General features: G+C 45.7%; 1 protein-coding gene across 2 annotated transcripts in view; it reads left to right on the top strand.

Annotated features, from left to right (window-relative positions):
* The window catches only part of ARHGAP26 (Rho GTPase activating protein 26), a 2,838,701-nt gene that overhangs the window by 1,782,268 nt on the left and 1,042,221 nt on the right, over positions 1-14,212 (top strand). The gene's annotated exons all lie outside the window — the stretch shown is intronic.

The raw sequence follows: 14,212 nt of genomic DNA, 5'->3' as shown, positions 1-14,212 counted from the left end.
ACTTATGACTCGCACACTCCTCACTGACATTGTAATTCTCCGATGTCAGGTCCGTTTGAATAAGCCCTTTTTGAATTTTCATTGAGATGGCACAGTTTGCAACACTTCTCCAAAAGCCTTCCACTGTAGGTGGGTTTTCTGGAATCCCGGCCCATGAAGAGGGCGTTGACCAGAGTGAATCCTTTTCCAGAGAGGCCTCCTCCCACCTGAGGAATGGTCCTGCTCTCCCAGCGCTTGGATCCCCACTTTCGACTCACCCGTGAACGTGCCTGTTCTCATCAGTTGTGCGCTTCGCCATTCATTTGTACATTGGACGCCTGCCAACAGGGATTGGAAGTGTCCACCAGCACGTTCTGCGCGGGATGTGTTCCGAGTGTTTCTTGGCACAGCCTCACGGTTGAACTTGATTGTTTGTGGGCAGCCAGTGCACGTACATCTGGTGAGGCCTCCATGCTGCAAACTGTGGCAGAATCTGCAGATCCCATCTTGTGACCTTTAGACTTTAGCCCATGTATCACAGTAGTGGTTCTTATTGCAGTGTGTGTAGGGTCTACACGTGTCTCACACCTGTTGGCACTTCCCCAGAGCTCCTGATTTCGTAGGAATCAGTGGGTGTCTCGGAAGAGCTTTGCCTTCTCTGTCCATCTGATCCTGTTACAGCTACGATCACAAGGCAGAGCTCGAGGTGACCCATCTTCTTAGATGGGTCATGCAACAACTAATACAAAGTAATGCACTTTGGGCACTGGGAATATTTACATAGCTGACTTAAAAGCAAAAGGTTTTGTGCCTGGCATCCTTTCTCCCTTGGCGTATGCTCCTTATCATTGTGCCACCCATGTGTAATGAAGTTTACTTATTTAGCTCACTGAACTGATGATAAAGTATAGCAAGAAACAAAGCTGGCATATATAATCTCCACATGCAGCCTTCTGTGAGTTGGGCATTTGATATGATATGATATATTTTTGTAAATTTTTTTTATTACTTGTATATAATCAAATAAGATTTTTACAAGATCACAGACAAATTCCGTCACAGAGAAGAAAGATTTGCAAAGACATCACACGGGGGACAACAGACAGGGTTTCGACCAATGTGTGGTAGACAGGGATCAGACGGCAATGTTCAGTTTTATTTTTTCCATTGCCATGTTCAGAAGTTTGGCAGACGCCGTGTGCCATCGTGTCTTGTCCCCAGTGATAAGGTGATTCCACCAAGTTTCTTCGTTGCCAGCAAATTAATTTATAGTCAGAGGACTAAACATGATGGTTTATTTTTATAGCGCCTATACATAATGTGTTTCAAAGCGCTTCACAGCAAGGGAGGGAACAAGTTAAAATACAAGACATTCTTGGAGGGTCATGAACAATAAGAATGAGAAATAACTATCGTACTAGATTTGTCAACATTACAGATAGTGCAAGCGCTAAACACAGATAAGGGAGGAAGGGGGAGGGAGGGGTGGAGAGGAAACAGACAGGCAGCTACCGTACTAGGCCTGATGACATTTCTGGTAGAGTCGGAGAATACATATGGAAGGGAAAGGGGGGAGAGAAGGGGGAGAAGAACAAAACAAGCATCTATCGTACTATACCTGACAACATTTAAGATAGTGCTGGGGGGGGTGTTGTTTGGGGGAGAGGGGGAATGGACACAAGTAAGGGAAAGGAGAGGAGACCGACGGTTGTTGCTATCATGACGGGTCCAACGGACAACACTGATAGCATAAGTGCAAAGAAAGAAGAGGGGGAGCAGAAAGTAGGCAAGGGGGGGAGAGCAGAGGGAGAGAGAGTAAGTTGCAGAGGACAGTGATCACAATGTTAAAGAGAGCAGAATGAAGCAAGGAAGCAGTTTGACCCAGAAGGAACACAAACATGAACCTGTTCCGACCAAGCGTACTAGTTGAGGAGGCGAAGTGCAAAAGTCAAGTGTCCAGAAGTCACTGAGGACAGGTCGCCAAATGTACACGTCGGAAGGTGAGGCATCAGGGCAAGTGTCAGAGATCAATCCAAGTATTGCAACAAGTTCGGTGACAGAGAACCGAGGGTAACATGACAACATCTGCAACAGTGATGTGGAGGAAAGGTGCGGGGGCGTCATGAGGGGGGATACAAACAACACAGGGCATTGGAGGTGGTTGGGGACTAACAAACATCATGGGCAACAGGGATGGTAGGGGGCTATCAAACAGCACGGGGGTGGAGGGGGCTGACAAACATCACCGGGTAAAGGGGGTGATGGGGGAGCTATACATCACGGGGTAACAGGGGTGGTGGAGGTTTACAAACATCACAGGGTGGAGGGGGGTCTAACAAACATCACAGGACAAAAGGGGTTAATGGGGGACTATACATCTCGGGGCAACAGGGTGGTGGGGGGGTTACAAACATCACAGTGTAGAGGGGGCTCTAACAAACATCACAGGACAAAGGTGGGGTGTGGGGGGCTAACAAATATCAGGGGGCAACAGGGTGGTGGGGGGTTTACAAACATCACGGGCAGAGGGGGTGGTGGGGGCTCACCTCACGATCGGGGAACAAACGGGGGCCTTGGAGACAGGCCGGCATTCGCCTGTCGGCTCGCCTGATTGGTGCAGATGTAGTGTAGTTGCACCAATCACAGGCAGAGAGGCAGAGCTTCAGTGAGGCCACTGGAACCACAGAGTGATGAGTGCTGCTAGCCTTTTTAGTTAGAGTAAAGGTAATAATCTAGGTTGGCCTCTTTACTTTTAGTACGTACGCTGGGAAAGGCATATATGAAAAGTGAAGGGGGTGGGCCCTTGCTGTCAGGTTGTGATGTCGCTATTCTGTAGCGCTAATCTAGTGCTGATGAAAACCCTTTTTGCCATTGGCAAGCATTCCATCTCAGTCTTCTGGTCTAGTTTTTATTTGTTGAGATGACTGCGAGAGAACCTCGTCTGTTCTGTTTGTCACATGCATATGCCCAGAGGGAAAGTTGGACTTTATGCAATCCCTTACCACTCAGTGTTTACAGTGCCGAGTCAAGTACAGTGTTAAATATGAAGCTTGTCTTCAAACTATTCGAAATGATAACAGCATGGCCATTCAACTCACCAACTCTGCAATTTCCAAAGTTTCTGCAAAATTCCCAGTTGTGAGTTTCCTTAAAACCATGAACCTTCTTCAGTGTTGGGTCCTCTCAATCTGTGGCTTCCTGAGGCGTTTACACATTGGCACTTGAATTGTGACGCAATCATGGGAATAATTAAATATTTCAAGTGCGTCCAGCACTCAAAAAAACAAGCACTCCTTTGAAACTGCATAAACATATGTGACTGCTGTTGTGTCTTGTGCACTTTTGACCTTTGTATACCGCACTGTTATTTTTGTAGGGGATAAAGCAGTTCCACCAAACTGTAGAATTTCTTCCACTGTTCCGATCGTATGTAGGGCAAAGGAAGTACCTAGAGCAAGCAGCATTGATCCTAATCGCCTACGTTTTGTAAATGTATCACTTGAAGTACATCCCTTGGCTTTGAGTTGTTTCTTGATTCCTCAGCTCTGACAGCTCAAAGACACAATATTTTGTAATGGGGCAGACGAATACGCAGGTAATACCCACTGCCCCTACTCAGATGAGTATGCAAATACCAATTCCTGCCCATCGCCTGTATCATCCAGGTTAGAAAGGGTACCAGCAGAGACACCCCTACCGCCCAAAGAGTCTAGGGTTAAAAGACAAAACAAACTAAGACTATTAAGTTGCCAGTATTAATAGAATAGATGGTGTGACCAGTTGGTCCACAGTATTCGAGAGGAAATCCGGTAGGTGCCCTCCCACTTATAAGTGGAAGTGGCCTCTACTCTGTCTGCACCCGGGAGGGAGTAAGAACCAATATATAAATGAGACAGAGCTACGAAACACAAAGGAGCACTACACAGATGGGTCAGATGAATATCCAGAGCCAATTAAAGTCAAACAAATCACACATTTAATCTACATTTATACTGATTAAAATAAGCATTATATTGTTAAGTCAACAAACTAGATCATAACAGAATATATCTAAAACATCACATAAAACATAGGAAACCGTAGTTAACACTCAATGCTATGTTCACAAACATTGCAGATACAGTTCACAAAAGTCAAATGCTGTATCAGTTTCTTCTTATTTTCAGATCATACTAAACAGCTTTTCTCCCTGTACATATCCAGGAAGGTGTCTCAACATGTTTCTGTTCCTATACAATTAATCAACGAACATTCATCAGGAGATTTGCTAAAGTCAACGGGAATCCCAAATAGTCGTATCCAATGTGAAGGCAAAGAAGGACTGAATACGTGCAAACTATGGGTTAAAAGAAAGGGAAGACAAATGGTCAGCTCTAAAGGTAGCTATTTAATTTGTCATATTCACTATTATGTGAACAAAAAGGCCAAGAAAAGGAAATAATTTTACCTTTATTGGCACTCATAGGGGGCTCACAACTTCAGGAATTGAGGTTGTGGTCGGCTGTCGTATAGCTCATAACCTGTAGTCAATACATGAAAAGCTCTACTTATTGCTTTTCAGAGAGCAAAAAAACATATTACACTCAACAACACTAAAATTACAATAAACCGAAGTTTATTAGAGAGACAGAAGTGTGACTGGGAAGGGCAGCGGAGAAGTGTGACTGGGAAGGGCAGCGGGCTCACCTTTATGTCAAGCATACTTATTCAGAACGTAGCCTGCCCAGATTCATGTGGAGTTTATATCAAAAGAATTTGGCTAAACAGTCTAAGACTGTTTAGCCAAATTCCTTTGGTATAAACTCCACCGATTAAAGACATGGATCTGGGCCGGCTACGTTCTGAATAATCAGTGATTCAGAACATACACACGTCATCAGGGATGCTCTTCGTGTAATGGCTTAGAACACACAAATCATCAGGGCTGCTATACCTGTGATTGGCCAGAACACAACTCTCCAGGGCTGCTATGCTTGTAATGACTCAGAACAGGCACATTTCAGTTGGGCTGCTATACTTGTAATGGCTCTGAACACACAGCTCATATGGGCTATTTTACTTGTAATGGCATACAGTTTTGGTAAAGCATCTGCATTCAAACAAGTGCTGCATCTGGTCGGACAAACCTCTGACTCTATAATTACCAGGCAGTTGTACTACACATTCCAATAGAAAAGGCATTTTCAGCTTTGTGGACGTTTATTGGTGCTATGTTAAAAGACAAATGCAAAAACAGTAGAGGTACAGCAACTCTGAACCTAAGCAATACAGGCGAACACAGGTGTGGGTGGGTGGAGGGAGGGTGGGAGGTACAGAGAACTAAATAGACAATCCAAAACAGGAATTTGAGCAACAGGAAGAGAGAGCAAGGACCTACATGACAGGGCAACGAAGAAAGTGAGAAGGCAAACCGAGTTAATAATAGGACAAACACACAATAGGAGTGAGGGATAGAAGCAGAGCAAAAGAGACATTTAGAGACAGTAAAATAAAACAAAGATCAACAGCAGGTGGGGAGAGATGGAAGTAGAAAAGCAAGACGAAAGAAGGGCAGACCAATAACATAAGAGACAGTGCAAGAAAGTTAATCAAAAGGTGTAACAACCACAACTCTGCACAAGTTGCGCACTGATGCCTCCGGGCCGGACGGTGCGCGTTACAAATAAAACAAATACAAACTGAGAAAATGAAAAAGTTGTAGCCAGAGTAATGACGTGAGAGAGGAAGAGGAGTTATAGCAACCGATAAGGCAAGATATAGGAGGGAAAAAGCAACAACAGAATGCCGAGATGGGAGAGACAGAGGGACAGAGAAGCAGACTGTAAAACGTGGCATCGCAACACTTAAGGGTGAGAGGCAGAGCGGCAGATAGTGAGAGACAGGGGAAACAGAGTTGCAAACAGAAGGAGAGATGGAGTAAAACATGGAGTGGCTGTTAAGCAGGTAGTGCCAGACAGCAACAGTAGGCCCGGGAGGCCAAAAAACGATGCTGTTAGAGTGAGGGACTTGATTTATGAATCACCTGCTGTAACTAGCTGGCATCTGTAGCAGCTCTTAACTGAGTTTTTTCCCCCAAGTGTCATGAAGCTGAAGCTGGGCAGTATGCATCTGCAAGGTTCTTGTGTGGGGAAAATGTTTTCACAGGTGCAATACATTTTTTAGATCCACTTTGAAATACAGGTTTTGTCACTAATGTTTTTGAACAAAATTTTAATTTCATACACGGATTGGATAGTTGTCAGGCACTTTTTACTCTCTAATTCAAACAATTCGGAGTAAAATACTCTCACGCCACAATCCTATTTGGAGCACTGCTCAGAGTAATTGTCTTCTCAAATGTCACTAGGAACTTTTCCCGGGTTCAGGAGTTCCCTTTTCATGTGCTTTGTATAACTGTGCTTTGTGTAACTGAGGCAGGAACCTGGCTGCCAAGTTCCAAGATGCGGTAGGGTTGTTTTCCCACCACTTATTTTGTCTCATTGTAATGGGCTGTTTGCCTCAAAAATCCAGGATTCAGTTCTTCTCCCGTTACTTTATTTTGTGGCTTTTAGGAACTTTGCCTTGAAGCTCAAGAAATCTGTTTCTCCCGTTCTTCTGTTTCTCCAAATGTGCTATGAATTCTGCCTCGAAGCTATAGAGCTCAAAGCTTCTCCGTTTTGTTGCTTTAATCGTTTTGGGTGGCACTCCACACCCCATACTCCATCCGTGTTTCGGGAGTAAAATACTGTAACTCCAAAATCTTATCTGGAGCATTGTGGGGTAATATAGAATTGTAGAGGTGTTTTTCTTTGTGTTGGTAGAAGAGGTGAATTGGTGTTGTGGATCAGAAACAGGTGTCGGGAGTGTGAGCCGTGTTTTTGGCACTGCTCAAAAGAGGGATTGTTTGTTGTTGATGACAGTCTCAGAGTGACATGGATGTGGTAACATTTGGGGAACTATCATGAGGCGAGATTTGTAAAGGAGTAGAAAAAAAAGGTGAGCCAGAGTTGGAGTGTTTATTGACCATTGGTAATTTGTGTTTTATATTATTAGCATGGCATATATGCCTATTACCCATTTTGTGTGAATCATTTCCCAGGTATTGAAATAAAATTCTTGAAAACCACGTTGAGTGGGTTCAAAATATGACCAGCAAATGAATGTTTATGCCATGGCCTCAAGATGGAACTCATTCAAAAATACTGCACTCATTCAAAAAACGGTGCTGCAACACGTGCACATATTTACATGCCACACATCAGGGAAAACAATTACAGAACAGATTGAGTATATTTGAAGTGGGGAAAATGTTCGAAGATGATGAAGAGTCGGAGCAAATAAAAAAATAAAAAGAATGGATGCTTAATCAGCATGACGTATTGGACATAGAACCCAGAGCTCCTTCGCTTATCCAAGCTAATGACCCCTCCCTGACTGTACAGTGACTCCAGTGCTTGTGTCCATTAAAGGCCACTGTAGGGGATTCTGACCACATATGTGCCTCTAACATATAATGATGAAAATACTATGAGAGACAAGGTGAACAGGCAAAGGCCAGCGCTATTACTGGAAGAATCTGACGCGCGGCGCAAGGTGCAAGCAAACTTAACAGAGGAGGATGAAGAGTGTCAGAAAGCGAAATGCGCGCCGGACGAGATAGATGAGACAGCGATTGTGTTGGACAAATTAATAGGTGCACAGATTTTATTAAAACTTGTTTGAAAGAGTAATGAAGAAGGTAAAGACAAGGTAATGATAGACAGGAGGTAGAAAAAGACAAGAGGTTTGAGGAAGAAAGACGAAGAGATGAGACGGAAATAGAGAACAGACATGAGGAAGACTGAGAAAGAGGGGAAGAAATTGGGAAGAGAGAGAAAGAACAAGGAAAAGAGAGGAAGAAAGACAAGATGAATAAAGGGAAAAGGAGAGACGTTTAGAAAGGCACTGCAGGGAGGTTGATCATGTTATGAGTAGACATACAGTGTTAGACAAAGGAGAATAAGTCATGAGAAGAAAAACTGACAGCCTGTACAGGAGCTGAAGGGATGGCACCTGTATAAAAGGAAGTTGGGGAACGCATCAACAAGAGGAAGGCAGGGATGTATTGGAATGAGTGGGACATATAAGATAGATCCTCTTAGAAGATTAGATTTTGAGGATAGAGAAGACAAAGAGGAAGAAGGCACAATGACAGAAGACAAAGGTGATGATGAAAGCGGGGAAGAGGAGGTTGCACAAGCCCCATCTTTGGGCACGTGTGTAGGGAGCGAGGTAGCTTGGTAAGATTTGGAGGACCCAGCGTTAAGATGAGCTTGAGGGGGGCATACAGGAAGACTCTGTATGTAAATAGATTACAAGATTTACCGGGTCAGAAGAAATTTAGCCCAACGGAAGTACTGAAAAGAACTAAGGGTGTGGCTGCACCCTTACGCAGAACTGGGCTGACATTATTTCCTCTGTTACAGAAAGGTAGGGGACTAGCCCAGTATATAATTTGGCCGCAGACCAATCAAAATAATTTAATTTCTAAACCGCGGTCGCTTACAGCAGGGCAGGGAAGTAGATTTATGAGCTAGAGAGAGAGAGATAGCTGGCATGACATTAGCTGTGTGGGGGTCATGAAAAGCTTGTTCGCTGCTATATTAGGCAAACAGTCAGATGCCATTTGGAAATGAGCAGGTTATCTTGGGGTGACAGCACAAATACCCAACATGATGGTGCAGCTTTTAATAATTGTGGAGCAGACATTTGTAGGGGACTCAGAATACAATTCCCCCACACATCGGACAGTGCGCTAATGATTCAAAAAATGGAACCAGACGAAGATCCCACTGCCTATATACAAGACATTCAGGAGAAATGGCGTGTAGAGACTAGGTAAGCCTGGAACAAAAACAGAACAATTCTTTATCACATTTTATGCCAGGTTCTCCTCAAAGACGTACAGAGACAATAAAAGAAAATTGTGAGGATTGAAGCAAGACCATGGCCTGGGATACAATTAAATATTGTCCTGAGATAAAATTAAATATTGTCCATCATTGTAGACTAAAACAAGAAAAGTACAGAAAGAAGTTTGGGAGAGAAAGATAGAAGAAGCGAAGTTTGTGCAAAAGAAACTGTCAAAATTGACAGTAGAAGGACCTATTTTAACAAATGTTTGGGAACATCACAACGTGCAGGAAGCACAGCAGGTGCAGCCTGGGTTTAATGAAAACTTTACAGGAAAAGGGGAGTATAATTACTACCCCTGGGGAAGAGGGTTTGCACCCAGAGGAAGAGCGTTTGGATTCCAAGTACCACAGACAGGAGGTTGATGGAGGGCAACCACAGTTCGGAGGACTTCCAGTACAGTGCTCGACATGCAGGAATCTGGGATGTGTTTCACGGGTGTGCAGAAGTAGGGGAGGCATGCAACAAAATTGGCAACAATTCAGCCGAAGAGGAGGGATCAGCGTATCCACCACAGTAGAGCGCTGCATCACCAGAATATAACGCCCAAGATTACACGCAGTATCAGAAAACACATGCACCGCAAATGCTGCAACCACAGCAGGCAGCCTCAGATGCAGCAAGCACACATACAGCCACAAGCACCCCAGAATACAACACACTGGGATGCAAATGTATTGCCGCAGGTACCTGCTACGCCCAGAGCAGGAGGCATGACAGTAGTGGAAGGGAATCCCTTTAAAGGAAAAGGACTGAACATGTTTCCACAACCGGACACTACCTGGTGTGTCTAATTCTATCAATTACCTCAGACCACAAGAGGAACCGAGGGTCGGTTGGTGTCACGATCCGGGCTAACCCCAAGACTCAAAGAAGGACCTGGGCCGAGAAACTGGCTGCCTGGCGCAGGCACAGGCTGTTGCCTGTGTAGCCCCATCCAAGATGGCCCCCAGGACTAGACTAGTCAATATTATTCAACATGGCCTCTAGAGGGCCATTGTACAAGTTTCCATGGTGGTCTAATGGTGCTTGGTGGGCCCAGGGCTAAATAAACCCCGCCCTGGGCCACACCCAGTACTTAGCGTTTTCTCCGGCTGCCAGCGTGATGCTTGCCTGCCATGAAGTTCCTTCGTTCTGCACTACGGGTCAAGATATTAGAAATCCTGCTCTGCTAAAACCAGCTCAACACAACGCGGTAACCTCGGGAAGCTACACGACTAGAGGCAAGATCCACTGCAACTACTCACCGGAGCGTGTGCGGACCGCAGACCTCTCCTGGCTCTGTTTCTTCGTCATCTGTTGGATTGTTCACATGCCTCTGCTCTCCGCTCACCGCACACCTGAAAAAACACAAGACACAAGGGTAAGCAGAGACTTGTCTGCATTCTCACTCCACCCACCACCAGTGCATCACTTACCCAGACAGCTGTGCTCAGGAAAAGTCACTGCAAGCACCCGCACCGACCTTCTTGGCATACCGCACCTGGGGGAAAGAAGCAGAAAGAGTGTTAGGCACTTGAACATTAATCCACTATTACGGAGAGAGTGCCTATATTAACATAAGGATAACCCAAGGTGGATTAGGGGTGTCGCAGCAGGCCTGAAAATTCCAGTGACTCAGTGAAGCAACTGGCCATCCACCTTGCCTCATTGAAGGAACTGGGGAGCAATTAAGGACTAGTGAAGGAATGGAAGTCAGCCAATAAAACTGAACAGAACTGGTACAAGTCCAGTGAGGAAACTGGGCTGTAGCATCAACAAACCAGTGACTATAACTGGAAAGACATTTGGTGCAAGACGCCTGGAGGCCCAACACAGACACGTTCCAGAACCAAGTCTTTCAGGTCACTCCTGCCTCTCTGACCACTGGGTGACTAAACCTGCAGTGAGCAGAGGAGGGAGGGGAGTGTTTTGGGCAACATCGGGAGGCGTTCACAGACCGGACCTGCACCCGCCAACATACTGGACCAGGCACTCCTGCAGGGTCCCAGAGGTAAGCGTTACAGTTGGTGACTATATGTGATAATACTTTTTCCTTCCTGGTTGATATGGGGGCGACAAGATCCTAGAGGGAATGTTTCCAATTTCAGGAATATCCAAGGATGCACAAGGATTCTCTGGGGATATAACAATGGTTCCTTTTACAGACAAATTGCCCTTAACAGTAGTAGAGCACAAGATGCCTATGCCATTGTTATATTCTCGGAAGTGTGAGAAACCCAATGGTGTTCTCACTAGAATTTCCCTGGATCGTTTGTTCAGGTAGCCAGGGAAGGGCCTTTGCACTTGGATCCCAACCCTTGGGGGGAAAATTGAGGGAGGATCACTTGGGGACTGTGGGAATAATGCCCTCACGTGAGACGCGGTATCCCCTTCCTTTCAACACACCCCTACTCAACATCCCCTCTGTGTGTGCGGCATATTGTCATATTGTCCTACCCCAACCTTTTCTCATAGAGAAAAGAAGACTAAGACCATCTCTAAACACCAGTGCAGATTTGATCTCCCCTTCCCTAAAACCCTTTTTTCAGTGACTTTACATTCATACCCCCTCTTCTGACAAAAATCTACACCCTCTTTATTTCTCTTCTATAGGACACTACAACTCCCATAATCCTATTCCCCTATTGAACAGCCCAAGGACTGAGACGAGGAAGAGAGGGCCTACGATTATGAGGATTACTAAGGAAAATCTGCTTGGGAAACAGAAAACAGACTATCACATCTTGACAGTAGGCTGTGCCACTAATTGAGTCGGGGAAGTTTAAGTAGACCCAACCTTAACACAACACCTGCAGCCTGTTAACATCTCCCAGGTGTATAAAGGAAGGCTGCTGAGCAAGAAGGGTCAATTACTCTTGGGACACTAGGAGGGAGGCTGCATGGCTGAGTCCGGCAGAGGATCCCTACCGGAAACCCAAGCACTTGGAGAAAGCAGTGGACCAGACCCAGCACTGGTACAGGGAGGCTGCACGGCTGAAACCAGCAGAGGATCCCCAAGTGTTGGCAGTCTGCAAGCCAGGAGAAGAAGGCGGGACACAGAGGGGAGCCAGAGAGAAAAACCCCAGATCCTTTTCAGACCAGGACTGACTGGAGGAGGGACGGGTGTGGAGCAGTGCAGGAGCTTCCGGCGAGGTCTGCTAGGCAGAAGTGGTGCAGGCGGAGTGTGAAGGCTTCCAACTTCTTCCCACCTACATTGACCTGTTTGTGTTCTCCCATCACGGGTGCCTGGAGGCTGCCCGGCTCCCTCATGGGCGAGCAACGGAGTTGAGGAGGAGCAAAGCCGGCACCGGAGACCCCGGCATTAGGCAAAGATTGATAAGATGAAGGTCAAGACAAACGGGGAGTTTTCGTGTAAAATGGAAGGGAGCCCGGTTTGTGACATTTAAAGCAATCAATGTAACAAGTGAATGTTGCATTGTGGAACCTGTCATTCTAGGAGGATCTAAGTTGAAACACTTTAATGTAAAAGCTTGAGTTAAAAAATAGTGGATCCAACTTGCATTTTGTAACTCAAGCTTTTCCGAATGTGCCTTTTTGTCCCCCGCTTTAGATTTGATGTATGCGGGGGACAACTCCGGCAGCCGATAATGCCAAACTAGAGCAGCAAGGGACACCCCCGCAACTCCTGCTTCCCTTGTTCGGCATTATGGGCTGTGTTTTTTTTTTTAGCTGAATGCGCTTCAAAAGCCTATTCATCTTTTTATTTACAAGCTTTTGGGCCGAAACGGTTCAAGGAAACAGTGACAGAGAAAGAATCCAGTGTATAAAGTGCTGTGAAGTAACAGAGTGGTCCCGCGAAGATAAAGTAGCCTTATCGAAAGTCTCTGAGAAATATGAAGGGAGACTTCTCAGAGAAAGTTGTAATGGAATGTCTCTAAAGTGAACTGTTGAAACTAAGAGACTGGAGCCCGACTGAGTGAAGCCTGAGTAAAACTAAACTGCTGATGAATCTGTGAACTTGAAAAGGAAAGTGTGAGAAACCTGAAGGTGTCTCCTTGACTAGTCTCCGGGGATCTGTCCTCCAGGTGACCAGGACACAGCCTTCGCTATTGGATCCCGTTCCTGGGGGTGGACCAGTGAGGGAACATCACCTGGATGGGTGGTCCCCGGGGAGTGGAAGTGGGACACTGACGGGTGAGACGCAGAATCCCCCTTCTTATAACACCTTTTCCCCATTCTACCACATAGGATATTCAGACACTTTACCCTCCACCCTTTATTCTGGCACAAATACTTTCGCACACCACGAAAGACAACAGACGAACACCAGTGCCATTTACCTGACATGTCCTAACACCAGGTAAGGCAAATACAGGCAATTGACCGGAATTACACGCACCTGATGGCCCTTTCCGTTCCCCACAGGGATAAAAGGTGGAAAACAAGAACACACTACGAGCAAGGCAGACCGCACAACGAGACCGATATCTAATCATGGCAGTTCAAGCGGAGGAGAAAGGCGGTGAGAACAGAAAGGGTGACAAGGAGAGAAGAGACCTTGCCCTTTCCAACCCAGACCCCCAAAACCTCTGTGGAAGGAATTGTAAGACTGCGAACAATAGCGAGCGTGTGTTGTAGCAGATGTTACAGTACACAGAGCCTTCTCCACTGATAATCAAGGCCCGAGAGAGACGCTTTCTACCATGGTACCGTCATTGACTACAGTGACAAGAAAAGCCAAGCGATTCATCACAGCCAGTGAGTCGAGGGGAGCACTGATAAGAAACTGAAGTGTGTTGAACGAAAATTGCAAATGGGAAAATAAGGGAAGTTCAAGGAACTGTTAACATAAAAGCGTCCGGCACTGTGTGGGTGGCCATTCGAGAGACTCTGGTTGATCCCACATTTGTTGAAACTTCAGATACCAGAAGGCCATAAAAGAGCCGCAAGGAAAAGGTCAAAGTGGTCATGCAGGGATGTAGCAAAATCCTCTGTACGGTCGTAAGTCTTTGACCAACATACCATTGAAAACCCAAGGGAAGTAAATCCCACATCGTAAGAAAATAGAAGGAACTAATAGACTGGCGAACGTGAACTCGATGGAGGGATGCCAGCAGAATGGGGCGAAGTATGATGCCCCGATGATTATTGTCTTGACAAGAGTAAACCCAACAGAGGAATGTCCACAGTGGACTGTTTGAAAAGACATTAAGACTTGAGAATGCAATGGGTGAAAGTGTTTTTGAGGAAAGCCGTAGTGACCCCGACAGAGGGAGGCTAACATTTTAAAAGGGTCTGAACCCGAAAGAGGTAGATACAAGGGCGAAAAGGCATTACCCAACGTACAAGGAGAAAGGAA

This window comes from Ambystoma mexicanum, chromosome 3p (genome assembly GCF_040938575.1).
Source record: "Ambystoma mexicanum isolate Mex_15411 chromosome 3p, UKY_AmexF1_1, whole genome shotgun sequence".
Lineage (NCBI taxonomy): Eukaryota > Metazoa > Chordata > Amphibia > Caudata > Ambystomatidae > Ambystoma > Ambystoma mexicanum.
Note: the sequence above shows the minus strand (reverse complement) of the source record. Positions and strands in the feature narration are given on the sequence as shown.